Below are 21,054 nucleotides of genomic sequence, written 5' to 3' on the forward strand. Positions count from 1 at the left end.
TGGGTGACGATGACGGCAGACAAGGGACAGGGATGATGGGGACCACGGACGATCAGAGAAGTCAAGTTAACTCATGGGGTCTTTCATTTCCGTGGGACCAAATGGTGCAGTCCGTGGCTGCTTGGGCCCAAATGCTTCACAGAACATCTTAGCAGAGGGAGTGTGCTTGTGTGTGTTTAGGATTCCCCCCAAGGGCCTTCTGTAGTCACCTCTCACCTCCCAACATTCCTTTCAAAATACCCTCACCAGCTGGGGGAACCAAGTCTTCAAAGCACTTGCCTGTGGGGACATTGCATGCTACCAATCAGCCATACTCACAGGCTTCGTTCACGTTTGCACGTTTGACATAGACTTAAGACATGAACTTCCAGGAGCTACCAAAGGGAGTGTGGAGACAATAGGTCATGGGGGGCGTTCGCAGAGAAAGAACTGAAATGTTGTGGCCTTTGTGTCCCATATGTGCACCAAGCTTCAGTTTCGGGACATGCAGGTTGAGGACTCTGCTTCATCCATCGTTGCATCTAGGTGTTAGGGTGAAAAGATGATTCTTGTCCTCTGGCTCAGTCATTATATTAAAGCACTCACAGGCAGAATCATCAAGCATGTTTTGGCAAGCCCAGAGGCTCTCATGTACATGGCGGGACTCCATCCCAGGGTCCCAAATACTCCTGGCTAACAGGATCAGGCTATTTCACGCCTTTCTTTCTAGCTGCCGGTACTTGTTTTTTTATACTATTGAAACAGGGGTCCACCTTCAGGCGGCCTCTTAGCATCCTTGTTTTCCTCCAGGGCACCCCCACACTGAGCCGACCTGGACCATCTGCTATCGCTCTTGGGGGCTGCCCTCCTGGTCTTGGTGCACTAACATTGAGGCACCTCTGGACGACAGGGGGCGCAGGCATGCAAACTGGCTTTCCCTCCCGCGCCCGCGCTTAGTGCGCGCTCGCGCCCCGCCGACCCCGCGCGCAGTTCTCGGGGCGCAGGGCGGGGAGACATAAAGGGCGCTGCGCTGCGGGGCGGGCAGCGCGCGCGGGAGGCTGACGGGGCAGCGGCACCCGCGAGCCGGCACCGGGCGGGGCCATCGCAGCCGCGCGCAACGAGGCCGAGCGGGAGCCCAGACCGCGCGGGACCAGGTGGGTGACGCGCGCGTCCCCTTTGTGTCGGCATCGCCCGAGCGGGCGGGCCGCGCGGGACGGGGCTGTGCGAGACTGATATCGGTCCCCTAGCCCCTGCTGCCAGGCGGTGACCCGCGACGTTGGGGGCTCTGCTCCCGGAGTCTCCTCCGGTGGCGCCCGAGTCCCCCTGGCACTTGGGGATTGTGCGCCGCGGGGCAGTCTCCAGCCGCAGGCGCGGGGTACCCTGGGTTGGAGTAGCCCCGGTGGACTGCCGTCTGCAGGCCTTGGGTGGACTCCCGCCGTGACCTGGTGGTGGGCAGAGTGAGGGCGTGGGGAAGGTCGGGTCGGTTCCGGCCGGCGGCAGTGACCAGTACCCCGCAGTGCTCAGCTGCGTCTGTCCGTGGGCACCGTCCTCTGCTGGCCTCTGTCCCAGGAGTGGCTGTGTCCCTTGCGCCCCGCCCGCCTAGGATGTCCCCCTGAGGTCTCCCACATCCCGCGCTCCGCAGCGCTCCCGGTTTTCTACACCATCTGTGGAGCTCAGAGATTTAATTGCTCTTGCTAAGGAGAGGCTTCCTGGCCCTAGGGCGGGAAGAGGCGACGTCTTCACCCTAGGCGGGCCTCGGGTGGTCTTTCCTAAAGTTTACTCTAGCTCTCCGTTGGTCTCTTTTTCAGAGAACATTTAAAAGGATGCTTATTTTGAACCGCTATCTACACCCTGCGTGGTGATGCGGGGTCAAAGGCCAGGTAACAAGGAGAGCAGGACAAGGCCCTGGAAACCTTTCCCAGGGTTCCTGTGACCTAGGGTGGAAGGACAATTCAGGCTTGCTTAGGACGGTTTTAAGAAGGCAATGTCTTCCAGGAGTGGTGTCTGGAAGACAGAATAGACCCTTCTTAATGATGCTGGCCAGGGTGAGAGTTTAGACCGCTAAGAGATGTGTGTAAATACAACTCCGGAGGGAAGGCAAGGTGGTCACGGTGCCCCGAGATGAGAGGGCAGAGACAAGGGCCTTTCTAAAACAGGGGCATGGAGTCCCACACGGGGGATACAGCCAGAGTGGTAGGAAAGGCCCCAGCAAAGGAAGGCACAGTGTGAAGGGCCTTTTCTACCCGGCTACCCCCTTGGTTCCCCAGGAGCCCCAAGACTTGCTCAGTATGCCTTCGACAGTGATACCAGAGGTCCGGAGTACTTTTTCTAGTTTCTTCCACAGTTTTGCTTCCATGACATTTGAAGGACTGCTCTGGAAGTATGTCTACAGGGGGTTTTGAATTCAGGCTAAGACTCTGGACTTGCCTTTGTGGAATGGGAGCCCTGGGTGGTCTTGCGAGGGAACAACAGACAGTGCCCACTTTGCTTCAGAGTGGTTATAGCTGCGTTGAAGAGGGAGGACCTGTGTGTGGCCAGGATCTATCCCAGGTGCATGAGCTGGCTTTATGGAGCCCATTCCCCTGGTGGAATGCCTTGCTCAACTCTGATGCTGGGGGGGAGGGGCTTGGTCCTGCCTTGATTTGATAAGCTAGGCTTTGTTGACTCCCCATGGGAGGTGTGGATGGGGTGGGGTGGGGGTGCGGGAGGAGGGGAGAGAACTCTGGTTGGTATGTAAAATGGATAAGAACTTAAAAAAAAAAGAGACCTGGGCTGGAGTCCCTTGTGTCCCTTACACCCCTATTTCCCTGAAATCTCCTGGGAAAATGGGCGCATGTAACTCAGAATAGAAGGGACATTTTTCAGACCCAACACTATTTAAATAGTGGAATAAGCGTTTCCATGTGAACACTTCTTTTTAGTTTTTACTAGTGAGTTTTCGTCAGCTCTCTAGCTCAGGCTGGCCCCAAGTAGCTGAAGGGGCCTGAACTTCTCCAGTTTGCACCACTGGAGTACAGGGAGTTAATGGAACAGGCCACTATACTCAGTTTACATAGTATTGAGGTTCGAAACCAAGGTCTTGTGAATGTGAATGCTAGGCAAATACTCAGACCGCCCCGGGAGTTCATGTTTCTAAAGATGTCCTCATGTCGATAGTCCCCACCCCCATGGAGGGGAACTGCAGAAGGATAAACTCAGAGGGATGAAGCCGGAGTCCACAGACCACAAACCAGTGAGAGCCCTGGAAGGTCATGTGCACGTGTGTTCTAGGAGCATCTTTCAAAACTCCGTGTGCAAGTTTGCAGTCTGTTCCTAGATGACGTGGCTTCTCCTGGGGCCTTATTGTGGCTTGGGACTTGGAAAAGAAATCACGCACTGTGTTGCAGAAGCTGCCATGTTCAGGGCTAATGTACCGTTCGCTCCCCGCGGTAGGGCCCTACGCCAGGAGCCACGTTGCCTGACTGAGAAGGCTGTTTTTTCCACTGTGGTTCCTCACTTGGCCTTACTACCTCCTTTTGTTCAAATATCTCCTCTTGAAGGCCACTTTCAATGGTGGCAGAGAGAACTGGCAGAAACCTGTCGAGTTACAGTTAGAGATGGGTCCTCGGTCCTCCTGTATGACCATGAGGGCACCGTGGCTGGAGAGGAGCAGACAGGTGCCCTGGCTACGTGGGACTGTGGTGGATCAGGTTTGGAATTAGCTCTTCTGAGTGTCTATGTTTTTTTTTTCTCTTACTGGAGTAGGACAGGGATGTGTTTGCTCTCCTGGGAGTCACGATCTTCAGCTATTTGGGAGGATGCTCCTCTGACCCAGCAGTACCTCTAGCCCTCTGGGATGTTTCCAAATTGAGACTGATTTAGAGGCTGTGTGGAGTGAAGGTAGACTGTCACATTTCTGCTGGGTCTTTGTGGAAGGTGCCCTTCCTTCCTTCTAGGCTACAGAATTTATTTGAGGCTAGCTTCCTTCTTTTGCTTTCCAATTGAAGATACACATGGCTACTTTTTCTTAATTAGCTGGAGACATTAATTGAAGCCACTGTTCACATGTCTGGAGGGCATTTGTTCCCCACAGTGTTCCCACTCAGCTGTCCTTGGCAAGTGTCTGCTTGCCTGGTTTGCCCCAGTTTCTGCAGGATAGCCCTAAAATGTTGGCCCAAGTGTTCTCCTAGGTCCAGTAGCAAAGTTGCGATTCTCCGGTAGTATTTTCTGGAAGAATCGATGCTAAAGAATGACCTACAGATGCAACCATTTGTGTAGACAAGGAAAAGGTCTATTTTCACTCTCTGAAGGGTGGCTCTTCTCCAAGGCTTCCTGGTGAGAAGTAAGCCAGTGAAGCTAAAAGGACCTCCTAGCTATTCAGCAGCACTGGGGAATGTTTGCCCCCCCCCAGAGCAGTAGTTCTCAACCTGTGGGTCACGACCCCCCTGGGGGTGGAATGACTGTTCTGCATCACCTCTGTGAATCATCCGATATTTACATTATGATTCGTAGCAGTAGCAAAATTATATTTATGAAGTGGTGATAAAGTAGCTTTATGGTTGCGGGTCAGCCCAGCATGAGGAGCTGTATTAAAGGGTCGCAACTCGAAGAAGGTTGAGAACCACTGCCCTAGACTAGAGTGAGTTTGCACACTGGATGCAGCATTCTGGGGAAGAGTCAGCTCCCTGCTGACACAAAGTCACATGCTTGATTGTGCACTCTATGTCTGATGCTGGCAGGAGAGGAGACAGGAGTAATGCTCATTAAGCCTTGGTCATGTGCAGGCATTAAGCTCTCACAGCCACAGGACAGGTTCATGGTCTACTTCCACCTGATGAGGGCAGGCATAGTCCAGGGTCTCATGGGATACATGCGGAAGTCGGGCTTTGACCTCAGAGGGATCTACAGAAAGCGGAGAGGGTGTGGCCTTGATCTACAGTGTAGAGAGCTGGAAGCAATGACAGCAGGTTGACTTTGAGGTGGGGTCTACAGTGTGGGAGATGGGCAGAGTGCAGTGGGCCCCATGGGAGGCGACTGCTCAGCCACAGTTTGGAGCCTGCTTGCAGGGACCAGCAGGCGGTTAGCTGGGGAGATTAGAGGGCCAATGTCAAAATCAGGACCTGAAATAGCAAGAACCGCCTTGAGATGGGTAGGGGCCAAGAAGAAACTCAGAGTTGCTGTGATCATCCGGTGGCATCAGCATGTTGGGGGATGCGACAGTGACAGCTCTCCCAACCAGGCTTCTCACTTGTCTCACTGTGCATTCACTTCTGGTATTTTCTGGAAGGTCCCTCAGTGTCTTTTGTTGCCATTTGTATGGGGGGGACCTGTCTCCTTTAGGATTCTTCCATTTACTCCTGCCCAGCTGCCTTATGGTAGAGGTCCGAGTTCAGAGCAGGTTAGTGCGAGTAGCACAATGGTGTGGTTGTCACAGAGACGTGAGTGGCCTGAGAAGGCTTCCACGGGCTGCAGCAGCTCCTGTGGGTGTTGAGAGCTTCCCCGCAGGCCTAATGTGGGAGGCTATGGCAGCATGGGCTGTGGTGTCGTCTTGGGCCTCCCGACTTTCCACCAGTGGTGGGTGTCTTAGTTGTGTGGGATGAGAGTCCATGGTGCCTGGCGGCAAGCGGCAGGCGTGATGGCCAGAGGAGGAAGCTCACATCCTCAATGGTGAGCAGAAAAGAAAGTGTCGTGAGGCTTTAAGCCACCAAAGCCCCTTCTATGGATGATGACATACTTCCTCCTAAATGGCTCCAGACAGCTCCAGGGACTGAGGAGCAACTGCCCAGACGCCTGAGCCTGTGGAGGACGTTCTCATTCCAACCGCCACAGGATGGCAACTAGGAACGGTCTCAGAGTCTGGTGGGAATGGGTTGGCCAGCTCAGCTGGGCTGTTGAAATCTGACTGAGGGATGCAAGCATTTCCTACAGCATTGTGTTTCTGGGCTTTGTTGACTCCCCACGGGAGGAGTGGATGGGGTAGACTTTCAAAGAAGCTCTTCACACCGTCTCTGGATCAGGGCGGTTTGGGGGTGGGAGTGGGCCTTGAGGAAGGAACTGTGTGACAGATACATAGAACTAGGATGTCCCCTGGCCACCTACGAACTGGCCAGACAGCCCCATCTCAGATTGTCACCTGGCCAGTGGCCTGGGAGGCTGACAAGTTCTGTTTACCTCCCCCTCCCCCTCCCCCGCCCCTCAGGATGGTCTCCCTGCACCTTCTTGTAAAAGTGATTTCCTTTCTGGCATCAACCATTGAATTTCTATATCATTCCCTGGGCCCCGTTACACCCTCCCTGGCGAATCTGTCTGCCATCATTCCCTGAAGGGAGCCAGCCTGCTGCCAGGGACTGCCACTGTCCCCGAGTCCTCACATGACTGTGGGAGGAGTTTCCCTTCCCAGAAACACTCAGAGCTTGGCATCATCCGCCCTGAGTTGTTTCCACTCGAACAGGAGCATGCAAAGCCAGCATTGCCACAGCTATCACCGGGCTTTCATGAGCAGGGGATCCACACTGGGCTTTGTGTGGGTCCCCGCTGTCCCTCAGCTTTCTGTCCAGTCCTGGTTACTTCCTGCAGCAACCCCATGGCCTGTGCAGAACCCCTGGACTCCTGGGTTGAACAGCCTGTAATCGCAGGGCTGACCTCGCAGTAGCTGCCAACTTGGACCTTTTTGGTGCCATCTTTCTCAAGACAAGACTTCAGATGGTCTGCCCTCAGATGCCACCTTTCTCTTTATCTGGAGACTCCCTCATGTGTCTTCCCTCTTCCCAACACTGGCATTTTGCGGAGAAGAAATGGAGAAGAAAGAGGCGGGATTGCAGAGCTAAGGCTCAGGTGTAGGCCCAGGGCGCTCTAGGCTCTGGTTCCCCTAGGCTTAGGTTCTCCTAGGCTTGCTTTGCCGGAGGAGGCTCAGTCCCCGCCCTCCTTCCTCCTGTAAAGGTACCATTGGGTACTTGATAACAACTGTCCCTCAGAAACCACAGTTGCATTTATCTAATCTATTTTAGTGATCTGTGTAACTTATTTCCTCTCCTAACCATCAGCTCTACAAAGGCAGGAACTTACTCATTTGGGAACTTCCCGCCTCCCACAGTACATTGCACTCTTCCTGCTCTCCCTGAATGAATTGCTATGAAATGATTGACAGTATCCCCGAGCACCTAGCTGTCTGGGGTCTCCGTGGGCAGATCGTAAGTGAAAACAAGGATAGCTTAACTGTGACCACAACACACCCCACGCTACCGGCCTTTTGTTTGGAAGGTTGGGTCACAGCAGGACCAGTCAAGTTGGGGCACTGGCCCTGGAGTGAGAGGGGTAGAGTTCTCCCAGGCTGCGCAGCGGTGGAAGCCTTGGGGTACTGGACTAGTTGTGCTGAGTGTGTAGACAACTTCGTTCCAGCAGTGCCAAGGGTCTTATAGACTAATGGTGGATCTGGTTGCCTGTGGTGCAGATGAGGCAGGAAGTGTGGCCCCCCCCCAGGCATCTGCAGTATGCCGGCAAGACCCCGTAGAATGAGATTGATGCTGTAGATTAGGACCTAGAACGAGGCTGTCATCAGCCGGCTTGTATGAGGGGTGGCGCTCAGTGGCCCTGCGCTGGGTGTGATGGCGGTGTGAACACAGCTGCTCCCTGGCGCAGGGGGACTGACGCAGGGGCAGCAGGCTTGCATGCGAAGGTGCTGAAGAAATGCACTGGCGTGTGAACCCCATGAGCAGCAGGGTGGGGGAGTTGCTCACCCTGCTTCCCTAAAAAGCCCTTCTGACCAGAAGACCCGCGTCGTCTCCCCAAAGCAGTGGGCAGAACTGTTCGCAGGCGTGCTTGCCAGCCAGCGCAGGACAAAGACTTTCGTTCTTCCTTCCAGAGGGGGAGAGAGCCGCTGCTGCAGATACTCTCTGCCTTAGGAAGAAGTGCATGTGGCCTCTGAGGATTCCAACCATGCACTTGTCACTCACAAGTATGCAAGTGTGGGCAGGTGTGTCCAGGAACTGTACACTGGAAGTGTTCAAGATGATGAGAAACACAGATTAACTTTTCCTGACCATCCCCCAGGGCTCTTGGTAGCCTGAACCCCGGGGGTGTGTCACACACCAACACTCAGCAAAGCAAGGGCTTCCAGATGACTGTGGGGTTTGCAAGCCCAGGTTGGGGAATTTGTTGGCTGAAAAGTGTCTGTTTCTTCATGACCACATGGCCATGGTCGTGGTTAGACACTCGAAGTCCCCAGGTGGGACTTAGAGCCGACTGGGTGTGCATGGAAACCCTACTTTCTTCTTTTCTGCTTAGAGGCATAACTGCTATAGACAGTCTGGTAGGTGAAGGGCCCAGATGCTTGAGGCCTAAGAACCTGCCTTTTTGGCATGTCTCCACAACTTCTGTCCCTTGCTCTGGGCTCTCCCAGGTTCCCTGTCCTGAAGCTCAGCTTGTTAGTGCTTAGAGAGGAGAGAGGAATTCTCCATTATCCTAGGATGAGAGCTGTTTACACAGTTTACACAGAGTGAGACCAGGGCCCACCACAGGTAATAGGTTGGAATCCAGGTCAAGGTGTCACTTTGGTCCCGTGATCATCTTTTTCTCCGCCTCTGTATTATCTAACTGTCCCCACAAGGACTAGCCACACTGGATGAAGGCCACCCTATTTGATGGCGTCTTAACCTACAAAGACTAACAAGGGCATATTCACTAGTGCCCTGTATGTGTGTGTGTGTGTGTGTGTGTGTGTGTGTGTGTGTGTGTGTGTGTGCGCGCATGTTGATGGAGATGTGTGTGTATGTGTGTGCATGTGTGTGTGGTATGTATGTGTTGATGGATAGGTATGTATGCATGTGTATATGGCACATGTGTGGTATGTTTTGATGGATGTGTGGGTGTTACATGCTGATGGATGTGTGTTGATGGATATGTGTGCATGTATATAGTATGTGTTAATGTGTATGTATATACATGTATGTGTGTGTGGTTGATGGATATGTGTACTTGTGTGTAGTATGTGTGTGGTGTGTGGTATGTGTTCTGGCTAGTTGTAACTGTCATCTTGATACAACCTAGAAGAAATCCCTTGGGCAAGTCTCAGTGGAGAAATTACCTAGATTAGGCTGGCCTTTGAGCATGTCTGTGGGGGTTGTTAATTGAGATGGGAAGGTCCACCCCAGATGTGGGCAGAACTATTTATGAGCTGGATTCTGAACTGGTTAAGAGGGAAGGAGGTCAGCTGAGGGGCTAGCGAGCAGGCGCCAAGGTGACTGTTCCTCTGTGCTCTTGACTGGATATGGTGTGACCAGCTGTCCCAAGCTCCTGCCCTGTGTCTTCTCTGCAGCAGTGAACTGTACCTGGATTGTAAGGCGAGATAAACCCTTTCCTCCTATCTGCTGCTTTAGGTCATGGTGTCTTGTCACTGCCACAGAGAGGATAGTATGTATACATGCATGTGCACATATGCACACACACACACTAGCACACTTGAACATGCACACACCCTTAAGTAACTTTTAGTGTTTGTATGTATTCATATATGTCACTGTATATTTTGGTAGCAACATCATAACTGTTAAGAAGAACTTGAACCCACAGGTGTCTCTTCACTCATCCCAAGGTATTGGGGGGGTCAATGATTGGAAGCTGATGTTGCTGCTCTCATGTCCCTAAGAACCAGGCTTCACTCTTTGTATCCCCATCCTTAGTCTTCAAGGCACTGACTTTTGCTTGCACACTGGTCATAGATGGCCTTGCCTTAGCCCTGGGCTTGTGTCTGTATTTCCAGTAGTTGTGTGTGTGCCCATGGCATCTGCCCCTTTCCACTGGGGAAAGTATTTTGAATCCACTGCAGTTGACTGTGGTCTGTTGTCGGACCGGAGCTAGGCTGTGGAAGCACAGGAGTGAGAGATACAGAGAAGGGAGAGTCTGCAAGCGTGGAGGAGCTCCAGAGGCCAGGGTGAGACAGAGTTCATGGTAACAGCCAAGGACTGAGCTTAGCCATGCTGGGCGTCAAGAAACAGCTTTCCCTGTTATTCCAAGAACAGCAGGAATCCATACGGGGCAAGCACCAGGTGGTTGTGTGTACCACTTTCGTGCTCTTGATGTGTTGGTGGCCCCCGTGTCTTTTTCCATAGGCCCAGTGTGGTTGTAGTGTGTCTGTCAGCTGCATGAGACTCTCTCCAGTAGTTTAGTTGATTCTGCATCTTTTCTCACCAAAGTCATTCAAATCCCAGTGCAGTCTCAGCTCTTTATTGTATTAGTTTATGTTGTTAGCTCTTATTCATTCACGTGTCAGACAGTACCTGGTTCTGGGGATTTAAAGCCTAATTGAGGACTCTGTATGGAGGGTAGGGACTTAGAGAGAAGTGGGGATGAGGGATTGGTGAGAGCTTTCTGTAACGGGTAGGGTATTATATTCTGTGGTCTGCAGAGCACGAATGCATTCCTACATTATTGGCATTTCCTGCATTCCCTGTCCCCTCTAGAAATCTGTTCAGCGGGAACCCACAGAAGCCCTTTGCTCCAGTGCCACAGCCTGTCCCTCGCTGATGGCTGTGGGGGTGGCTGACCCTGCAGGTTGTTGGATTTCCCCAGGCTGAGTAAAGACCTGTCCCACCCTCAGTCAGGCCCTGTAGTACCCCGAGTCTGCTAGGAACGTATCCGGAAGGACCTGACTTCTCTTGCCTCTGAGCCAGTTCTGCAACTCCTGCAGGCCAATTGGCCGCAGCGAGTGGCTCTTATCTCTTAATGCTTTAATACTCCCTGGCTTCGTTCCTCTTCGGCTCTCAGCTCTGCTTCCTTGACAGTGACCTTGTTTTCTCTGTGTCCTGGATTCAGGCGGCAGGCCCAGCTCCAGCTAGGAGCAGCGGCTCAACTGGGCCCATTAATGACAGATGTAGGCCGTGAGCGCCGTCCGCCCGTCTGGCAGATAGGGGCTGTGTCTCTAGGTGGCAGGACCTCCCTTGTGTGGCTCACAGCCATAAACAGAGGCAGATGGAGAAGATGGGGCGAACCTGGAGCCTGTGTGTTGCGTTGGCAGCTCGCGGACCCTGGCTCGTCCTAGTTGAGCTGTGTGAAACTTGGGTGAGCAGTGTGAAAACACAATGTGGGGCGCCCGTAGGAATTTTTCTATGAATCACACGTTGAGATGACTATATTTTGGCTGCACTGGGTTAAATAAAACACATTACTAATTGGACTGGGGAGATGGCTCAGTGGTTAAAGCTCTTGCCACACAGGCAGGAGCACCGGAGTTGGAATCTCTAGGCCCGGTTTAAACGCCAGGTGGGTGTGGTGGTCTGTCTATAATTCCAGCCTTGAAAAGGCAAACACAGGCTTCCCAGAGCTGGCAAGCTAGACTGAGTCTGATTGAGAGACCCTGCCTCGAAGAGTTAAGTGGAAGAGTGACATCAAATATCGTGTACTGTCATACATGTGACATGCCTTCATATACACATGCACCCACATGCACTTACATAGTGTGCACAGACATTATGCAAACTTACATATATGTCGATACACACCACACACACAGAAAAGTATGCAGTACCTAACATCAGTGGGGCAATAGTCCACTCTTCCTCCATCTTCTCCCTACTTCCTCTTCTTCGTTTTCTCCCTCTTCCTCCTAACAGAAAATACAAATTCCTGGGTGCAGTTGGGCTTCTTTTTCCCTGGACTGTGAAACTACTGTGGAAGGTCTGAGATAAGCAACCTCTCAAAGCTAATGACCTTCTCACCACGCCGTCCCTCTGGAGAAGTCGCTTTCCCAGGAATGGTCCTGGGGCTGTGTTTTCACTGATAAAGGGGTATTGAGTCTGTTTGACCAGTGGATTCCCATCCAGCTTGGCCCATTTGTGCACACGTGCAGCCCCTAACACCAGGATCCATCTACTAAATGGATTCAATTCAGCATCAAGTTCTATTCTAGAGATCTATCAATCTATCATCTATCTATCTATCTATCTATCTATCTATCTATCTATCTATCTATCATCTATCTATCTATCTATGAATCATCCATCCATGCATGCATGCATCCATATACCATCTGTCTGTCTGTCATCTATCTATCTATCTATCTATCTATCTGTCTGTCTATCATGTATCTCATGAAGAACATAGCCTTTTCCTTAACAAAACTCCTCAAATTTGGAATATACCTGACAGCCCCTCACCTTTGCTTCAGGTTAGTTACTGGGTGTCACAGTTTTTTCTCCTTTCTCTCACCAGCCCCTGGGGACTTCTTATTCTGACCCTCCTAGATTTAAAGCAAGTAGTAGCCATTGAGGGTTCAGTGTAGCTGGTGGGGAGGAGCCCCTCTTCCCTGTGCTTGGCTTCTGTGTGTACTTAGGCATGTCCTGAACATTACGCCGTTATCCCAGCCCGCTGCTCTGACACCCAGATTTTATTGTCCTTCCGTGACCTCTGTGCTGCTGACCTCCTTTCTGAGAAGACTTTTCCTTGGCATCTCTGTGTGCGATTTCATGGCTGCCCCGTATTTTTCCTGCCTCTGTGAAGCTTGTGGTTATGCCTGGCATGTGGGCTGTGCACTGGGCCTCCTGGCAGACCCCTCTCCCTCCCAGGCCTCAGTCTTTTCTCATTTTGCATCTAGCTCTGATGTAAAAATCCTGGCTCTCCCACTTCCTGTTTTATGCAGTGGCCCTTTGTGTTTCCAGTAGGAGTCAGGCCTCTTGGCTTCCCCCAGGTGGCTCTGGCATGGAGAGAACCAACGGGGAGGAAGTCACCATCCCTCCATTCCTGAGACAGGCAGAGAACTTTGCCAAATGGGATATTTTCAAAGCCTGAAAAGAAACGTATTAGTTCTGAAGTAAGAAGAGACAGACATACGCTTATTGTGTCAACAAAACAGAACGCTCGTGGAGCTGCCTGAAGCCCATGTACAGTGAGACAGGTTACATGAGCTCTGAAATGAGGGGAGCGGTAGAGGGGGCGTCTGGCACATCCCTTCTCTGAACACTGTTTTGTTCTGTCTTCCCAGGCGGTGGGGAGCACCTCAGATTCTTGGGTGACAGAGCAGCCAGTGGGCTCCGAGGACAGAAGCATGTGTTAGACACATTTAAACATTTCTACCCTAGGACCTGTAAAGCAGACTTCAGTGTGCTGAGCTTTTACCTGAACTCTAGGTTGAGCCTAGTGATGCGTGATTGTCATCCTAATACTTAGGAGACTGAGACGGGAGGATAACAGCCAGTCCAGACCAGCTCCAGAGTGAGTTCTAGGCCGGCCCGGGCTGTATTGTGGGTGACCCCATCTCAGAAACTAAAAAGAAAGGGCAGGTTGGAGGAAAAGGAAGAGAATCCATTAAGATCACACATGAAGGACTGAGGGGGTAGCTCAGGTGGTAGGGTGCTTGCCTACACCCCAAATGGAAAACACCTAAATATGGTTGAATACACACCATTCACTAATTAGATAACGTTTTTGGAGATTGTGGCCCTGGGAAAATGTTTAGATTGTTCAGTGAAAGTAATTGTGAGACAGGATTTTGTGTAAGATGAAATTTTGTTTATCAACATGAAAAAAATTCATAAATCCTTGGTTCAGTCCCTGGCTGTGCACACAATTGTAATCTCAGCATTCAGGATGTGGAGGAGGGAGGATGAAGAATCCAATGCCATCCTCAGCTACTTAGTGGGTTCTGGGCAGCTGGAGCCACACGAGACTCTGTATAAAATAGTAAATGTCTTGCTCAAAGGTATTGTTGGTGATTTTACCACACACAGGTACAAACCAACTCCTAATGAGCAAATAGGAAAAGTTCACGTAAGGTTCACACAAACCTGGTGTGTATTCATTTAATTATATTTGAATCTTTCTTTGTGTTGGCTGCAGTCTGCTTTCTACCTGGTTCTGATTACGTAGGGAAGGGGTATGGCTACCGTGTAACTGTTGGGCAGACATAATAAAGACCTTGGGAGATAAGATGAAGGTTTTCTTGGTAAACATGAAATCATTAGTGCTTCCATTTTTTTTTTAAGAAATTAGCTCAAAGGAATTTGTCATTTTTTAAAAGATGAACTAGTTTCCTGGTGGGAATGAGGTGAAATGTATCATGTTGGCTTAGTCAGAGAAATAAATCTCTTTCCTGAGCTTGGGGAGGGGCTAGATTCAGGATGAATGTATTTCCTTTGCCATCTAGCCAGCCCCAGAAAACAATGCTAAAATGTAGAGAGAAATAAATGATTTATTCACAAATGCTTAATGTTTTCATTTTCTTTTTAAAAAATGTAATAACCCCAACGGAAAACATCTAAATATAGTTAAACAAACACCATTCACTAATTAGATAAAGTTTTTGGAGATTGTGGCCCTGGGAAAATGTTTAGATCGTTAAGTGAAAATAATTGTGAGACAGGATTTTGTGTAAAATACGATTTTGTTTATCAACATGGAAACTATGCTAAGGGAAAGACTCATAACTCATACAGAACATGAGGGTTTTTTTTGGTATGTTTTTTTTTTTGGTTCTTGACTTATTGGGCGTTTGTAGTTGGCTCTCTGTATCCTCACTTGGCTTCAGTCAACTGTGGATTGAAAACACACAGGGTAGGACCTTTCCCATCTTGATTTTGTTGTTGACATTATTACAGAGGTGCAGATGGCGTTAGGCAGCGCATGCAAAGCAGAGAGGATGTGAACTATATGGAAACTTGGGCTTGGGTTCTTTCATCAGTTACAGGGATACATGTGTGTGTACGTACGTGCACGAGCACACACACACACACACACACACACACACACACAGAGCCCTTGCTCGCTCTCTATGAAGGACCCTGGAGAAGTAAGTTCTCTTTCCCCATTTAAGCAAAACAAGGATTCCGTGCTTCATAGATGAAGAAAAAGGATTCCGATGAAGGATGAAGCAGGATTGGGGATTTATCAACTGACATTTTAAACGTAGCCCTCGAGTCCATGGGCTTTCAGAAAGACAGACTATCTGAATAGTAAATGCACACACGTTTCTTTACAGTGGACATGTATAGGATTCTGTTGGTTCTGGTGCTGGGCAGGTTTTTTCTCAACTTGATGCAAGTTAGAGTCATCTGGGGAGAGGGAACATCAGTGGAGGAATTCCCTCCATCAGTTTGGTGTGCCAGCAAGTCTGGGGCATTTTCTAGATGAACGGTTAATGTGGGAGAACCTAGTCTACTGTAGATTGCCACCCTGGGGCAGGCGATCTGGGCTTGTACAAGAATCAGGCTGAAAAAGCCGTGGGGTGCAAGCCAGTAAGCAGCACCCCTCCATGGCCTGCCTCGAGTTCCTGCCCCGACTTCCCTCAGTGGCGGACTATAAACTGGAAGTGTAATCCAATAAAACCTTTCCTTGTCATGTTGATCATGGCTTATGTCACAAAACGGAGACGCACAGAAGGATCACTCTTCAGTTGCATCTCTAGTGGTTGCTAAGGCTCCCCTCTCCGCCTCCCCACTCTGCTCAGAAGGGCCACTGACAGGAAGGGGAGATGGATATTCATTTGGAAAAGGACAATGTAGATTATGGACATTGTTAATTTATGACAAAGAGTGGCTTCTAGGAACTCAAGGTTGACATTGCTTGGGCTCTATGTAAGCACAATTTGCTTACTGTCCCCGAAGGGTGTCCTAGGCAAATTTAAGTTGTCTCTGTGGGTTACTTGGGCTTTCTGGGCATTTCTGTTATTTTCTGATGCCATCAGCAGGACCAGCCACCTGGAGGTCTTTCTCACGCTTTCCCTCTCATTCGTCCTGCCTTTTCCCTCTACCTCAGCTATGCAGAGGCTGACATTTTATACAAGGACTGGGACATCTGTAGATTTTGGTGTCTGTGGGAAGCAGAAGCTGGGGCCACAAGTGGCTTGATCCCAAGTGATGACTGTATTTCATTTCATAGGGAACTATATCATTTTAGTTTAAAATGTTAAACAAATTGTAAATTATACTCTACTGTGTGTGTGTGTGTGTGTGTGTGTGTGTGTGTACAGTGATGCCACAGCACTCCTGTGGAGATCAGAGCATTTGCAGCACATTCACTCCTTCACCCATGTGATTTCTGGGGGCTGAACTCAGGTCATCCGTCTTGGGTCTTGGTGCAGACGCCTTTGCCCACGGAGCCAGCCTGCCAGCCCTCCACGGAAAAAACCCTTTAAATGTAAATTAAGGCTCACCCCAACACACAGATGGTATCATTTCACACAGGACAAGCATTTCAGCGATGAGCCAGAGGTCTAAGATAGGCGTTTTGCTGAGGTGGCTTAGAGAAAAGTGAGTAATCGACCGGGAAGGAAGGAACCCCCTGTCATTAAAATAAACAGCAACGCAAACACCAGTCCTGTTTCAGAAGGGCTGTTGGTTGGCGCCTGCCTGGGTAAGCTGGGCCCTGCAGAACTGCCGGTGATGGTGAACCTCAGAAGGGAGGCAGTAGCCTGCAGAGTCATCATGCATGGCTGATCCCTCCCAGTGTGGCAGCTGTGGTCAGGGATGGTACACGATGAGACAAGATGAGGTCAGAGGAGATGGGTCTCGCCCAGGCCCTCGGCCCTTTGTCATCCTCAACTGTCCCTCTTCGTTCATCTATGCGGTGAGAATGGTACCAGGTTTACTTTATTCATGGGGCTCCCTTGAGGGCTGAAGAAAGACATCAAGCCTCTGAAAATGCTAAGATTGACATTAAAGGGCAACCCCAAAGCTGAATCCAACATTGCCTCTTGGTGGGAAAGTGTGAGAGCATATCATCCATAGCAGCGGAGAGAGCTTGGGCCTGGGGTCATAGCTCAGCAGTAGAGTGGTTGACCAGAGTCTATAGGCCTGGACCCCAAGCCCAGCACTGTAAAAAGAGCAACCAAATAGTAGAAATAAGAAACTGCTAATTACTGCCTTTAGTTTTCAGCTAAAGATAGAAACACCTAATGAATAATATCCCATTCTCTCCTCATTTTTTTTCTATTTGGAGCATTGTTTTGTCTTAGGATTGCAGTAACATCTGTAACCCATGAATGGTGCGTGTGCGTGTGTGTGTGTGTGTGTGTGTGTGTGCGCGCGCGCGTGTGTGTGAGTGTATGCATGCGTGTGTGGGTGTTCTCTCTCTCTCTTTCTCTCTCTCTTTCTCTCTCTCCATTCATACACTGATTCCTTCTCACAATGCCTAGGGTAGCCTAGACATTTCCAGGCCTGGGACTTTCCTGGGTATCCTTTGGCTACTGGTTTGGGTTTTAAAGCATGAACACAAAACTTGGTATGATATCTATGGTTTTTTATTTGATTGTTTTTATATTTATGTGTATCTTATGGCCTAGGATGTTTCATGGGAGTTCAGATTAGAGGTTATGAATCAACCAGATGGAGTTAATTGATGGTGTTGTTCATATCATCTTCATCCGTTCTAGTTTTTTTTCTGCCTGCTGACCTTGTCCCTTTCTCATGGATGGTATTACATCTGTATTTAATGGCTGCTTTTCCTCTGTTGCCTTATCAGCTTTGCATTATGTGTTTTAGCATTCTGTTGTTGAGTGTGTACATGTTTTTATGTCTTCTGGTAGAATTTTTCCCTTTATGTTTTGCAGCCTGATCGTTCTTGTCTTATACTCTTATTATTCAGTTTTTTGATTAGCTTTAGCACGATGCATTTTTCTCCAACCCTTTACTTGTAATCTGCTTCTGCAGCTTTTCAGTGAGTTCCTTATAAATAATTCAATGCACGGTTGTATTTTTCTTTTCACTCTTGTACCCACATTTCCATATAACACTTTTATTAATTTGAGAATTTCATAAATATATGTATTTTGATGATACTCATTTCTCCCATTCTTCCCTCTAATTCCTCCTGGGTGTATCCATGCCCTTTATCCCTAACTTTGTGCCCTCTATTTTTTTTTAATAACCCACTGTGTCTAATTTGTGCTGCCCATTTTCTCCTGTGTGTGGAGCCATCCACAGGAGAATAATGGACCTATCAGGGGCCACACTCTTAAAGAAAATCAACTCCCTGTTCCTCAGAGACCATCGTCATTATCTCCTCAGCCAGGGAGACAGCTAGAGAGCTCCTCTGTTGCTGGCGGGTTCTTTCCCGCCAGGTCCCGCCACCCTTCTCAGCCCCAAATAAGCACACCGAGACATATATTAATTATAAAGTTGTTGGCCAGTGACTAGGGCTTCTTACTGGCTAGCTCTGTCTTAATTATTAACCCATAACTACTAATCTATGCTTTTCTGCATGGACTTATCTTACCAAAGAATGCCTGGCATGGTCTGTCTTCTTGGTTGGCTAAATGACGTCCCTCCTTTGTGGGCTCTCTGCCTACCTTTCCCAGAGTTCTCCTTGTCTCCTAGCCCCGCCTCTACTTCCTGCCTGGCCAATCAGTGTTTTATTTGTCAACCAATAAGAGAATCATAGATACAGAAGAACATCCCCCATCACTCCTCAGCTCATCACCCCCTTCATCCTCCATCATCCTCCATGTTGGGATGTTGACTGGCAACCACAGCTGCCTTGAGTTTCTGACTACAGTGGTCTTATCCTGTCCAGCAGACACTCTTTTACTCTGGGCCTCCCCAGCCTCTGGTTCTTAAAACCTTTTTGATCTCTCTTCATTGCCCTGAGCCTGCAGGGTTGTGACATAAGAGGTACGTACCATCTGTGACCAAGAACCACAGGGACACTTATTCTCTTCACTTTGACACATTGTGATTTCTGTATGAACAGCCACCCACTTCACAAAGGAACTTCACAGATGAGATCTGAAATACCCACATCTTTTAACTATTTGCTTTTAGGTCATTCATGTTTAAAGTGATTTTTGTTATGGTTGCCTGGCAGCTGTACTTCCTTGTGGATGGCTATTTTCAGCTTATTGTCTATTTTCCTTTTTTGTTCTTCAGACTTTCCTGCTTGAATGTGGATGGGATTGCCATGCTACCACTATTAGCCAATCATTATACTTTTTAAAGAAAATCAGTGATCGCCCTGTAGTTTAAGCCTGTATTTCTAAACATAACGCCATTTCCAAAGGCATTATGCCACCAGATTGTGTAATAAATGGTCCTTGCGACAGAGCATCCCTCCTTCCTATCTCCTGCCCCTGTGATGGGTTATAGCTGAGACTCTGACTTTACCTCTCTCTGCAGGGTCCATAATGTGGTTTGTCCTGGGACCTTATTTTCTGGCTGTTGTAAGAAGTCTCTGCTTTGAGGCTTGCCTGGCCTTTTTCTGTGATGGTGGGAGTTGTGACCCTTTAGGTTTCCACAGTCACTGATGATAGAGGGGACTCATGTCACGCAAGGCTCAGAGAGCTACAGTGAGAGGCTGGGCTGTTTTGGGGGTTTTGAGAATTGACCTTTGAACCTGCAAGCAACCTTAGAGATGCCCCTGCCCTTCTGGCTTTGAGTCTAAGGTTGTCACTTCAGAATAGCTCTGGGCATGTTTGCCTTGGTGAGATTTTTAAAGGGCTTTATTGACCCACCAATTTTTGCTCTGTTGAGTGGGCAGTTATCTGCATATACTCTTTACATAGATGGTTTCATCTTCTGTCATCTGTGGGATTGGATATAACTGATTTAGACACACAGATATAGCCTTGGAAAAATGCAATGCATGGCTTTGATGGAACTTGCCCAACAATTATGCCATTTCAATTTTAGCTTTTAAACAAGAGCTGCAAAAGGAGCCAGACTTAAAAGGTTAGATTCTACTTGTATGAACTTTACAGAAGACATGAGACCATTGGTGTGTACCAGAAATCACTGACTTACTGTGTGAGAGATTTGAGGGTTTTTATTTTAGATTAAAATTTTATTTATTTACTTATTTGTTAGATATGCATATATTCCTGTTGGCTGTACCCTTGTGCTGGCCCTGAGATCTTGCTTTGAGGTAATTAGATGATGGTGTAGCTATATGATCCTGTGAGATAACTAGCCACACTGACTTGTAAACTCTAAATACACAGTCTTATGTTTTGTGAATAACATGAATATAATACATTAAAAACACACATGCCAGAACCACATGAAAAAAAAGGGCACTTTTCCCTCCTGCCCAGGCCTTCGGTGTTCAGATACAGAACATCTACACCGGCATGGGAATCGTCTCCTGTGAGATTCCCCATCTCTTCCAACACACACATGTTTCGGATAGAAAAATAATTCATCTTGCTCTTTGGAGAAATTTCCCCCTGCTCAGCAAACACAAACCCACCTCATCCTTCTTAAAGACAAGTTGCTCAGGGAACTGCTTTCTGAGTCCTTTAAAGTCACAGAGTGTTTTATTGTCACACGGCTCTAAATAAATCAGCTTTTTTTCCCTAGTATAACATCCAGACAGCAACAAGATTCTTATTTTGTGCCTGCTTCAGCATCCAGTTGGGCAAATCAATTGGTTCTTTGTGAGCGTCTGGAAGCTTGAGAATATTTTTTTTTATGAGTGATTTCTTTGATTTAGGAGTGATGGTTGAATAACCAGAGGCCTTTCTTCTCAGCAAGAGAGTTAGAAAAAAAAAGCATGGAACCCTCAATTAATTGATATCCAATGAGCCAATGAGTGTGCTTCGTGGCTGCCTTGAGAAATGCTTCGGTTGCTTAATTTACCTCAGAGAAGGCAAATGGTAAATAGGTCCCTTCAAGACAACTCGAAAGGGATTACTGTGGAACGCTGGGTAGTTTCCCCGTGGACAAGACTTTCAGTATAGTATGCATACAAACAGAGGGATGCTTTATTGCAGCCAGACAAGACCCCCATTCATAGTGGAGGCCAGAAGCTCACACATGTAGAAACCTCTGCCTGCAGCCTCTGTGAGAACCTCCCTGCCCAGAGCCACACTGGGTTCTGAAACCCTGACTTTCAGGATCCCCAGCAGCTGGAAGACAGTTCTGGGCTTGGGGATGGAAAGACCTGGGGAGAAGCAGCTGGGTCCTTTGGACCTTTCTGCTGTGTGTCTGTGCAAGGAGTCACAGGCCTTTCCTCTTACTCTGCTTTGTAGCAATAGCCATAAGCAGGTGAGCAGAGGCTAAATGCCAGTATACCGTGTGTGAGTGTGAGTGCGTGCGCATATGCGTGCGTGCCTGTGTGTGTGAGTGTGTGCATGCGTGCCTGCGTGCGTGCGCTTGTGCATTGTGTGTGTGCGTGCATAGG

The 21,054-nt window shown here is 49.0% G+C and overlaps 1 protein-coding gene across 1 annotated transcript in view; it reads left to right on the plus strand.

The window, feature by feature from the left end:
- The first annotated feature begins 1,032 nt into the window (after positions 1-1,032).
- Rnf144a (ring finger protein 144A) overlaps positions 1,033-21,054 on the plus strand; it is a 104,149-nt gene continuing 84,127 nt past the window's right edge. Inside the window, exon 1 of the mRNA XM_040730785.1 lies at positions 1,033-1,133. The gene's annotated coding sequence lies outside the window, so the exon portion shown is untranslated. The remainder of the gene's footprint in view (positions 1,134-21,054) is intronic.

The sequence above is a fragment of the Mesocricetus auratus genome, unplaced genomic scaffold, assembly GCF_017639785.1.
Source record: "Mesocricetus auratus isolate SY011 unplaced genomic scaffold, BCM_Maur_2.0 Super-Scaffold_100024, whole genome shotgun sequence".
NCBI classification, from domain to species: Eukaryota; Metazoa; Chordata; class Mammalia; order Rodentia; family Cricetidae; genus Mesocricetus; species Mesocricetus auratus.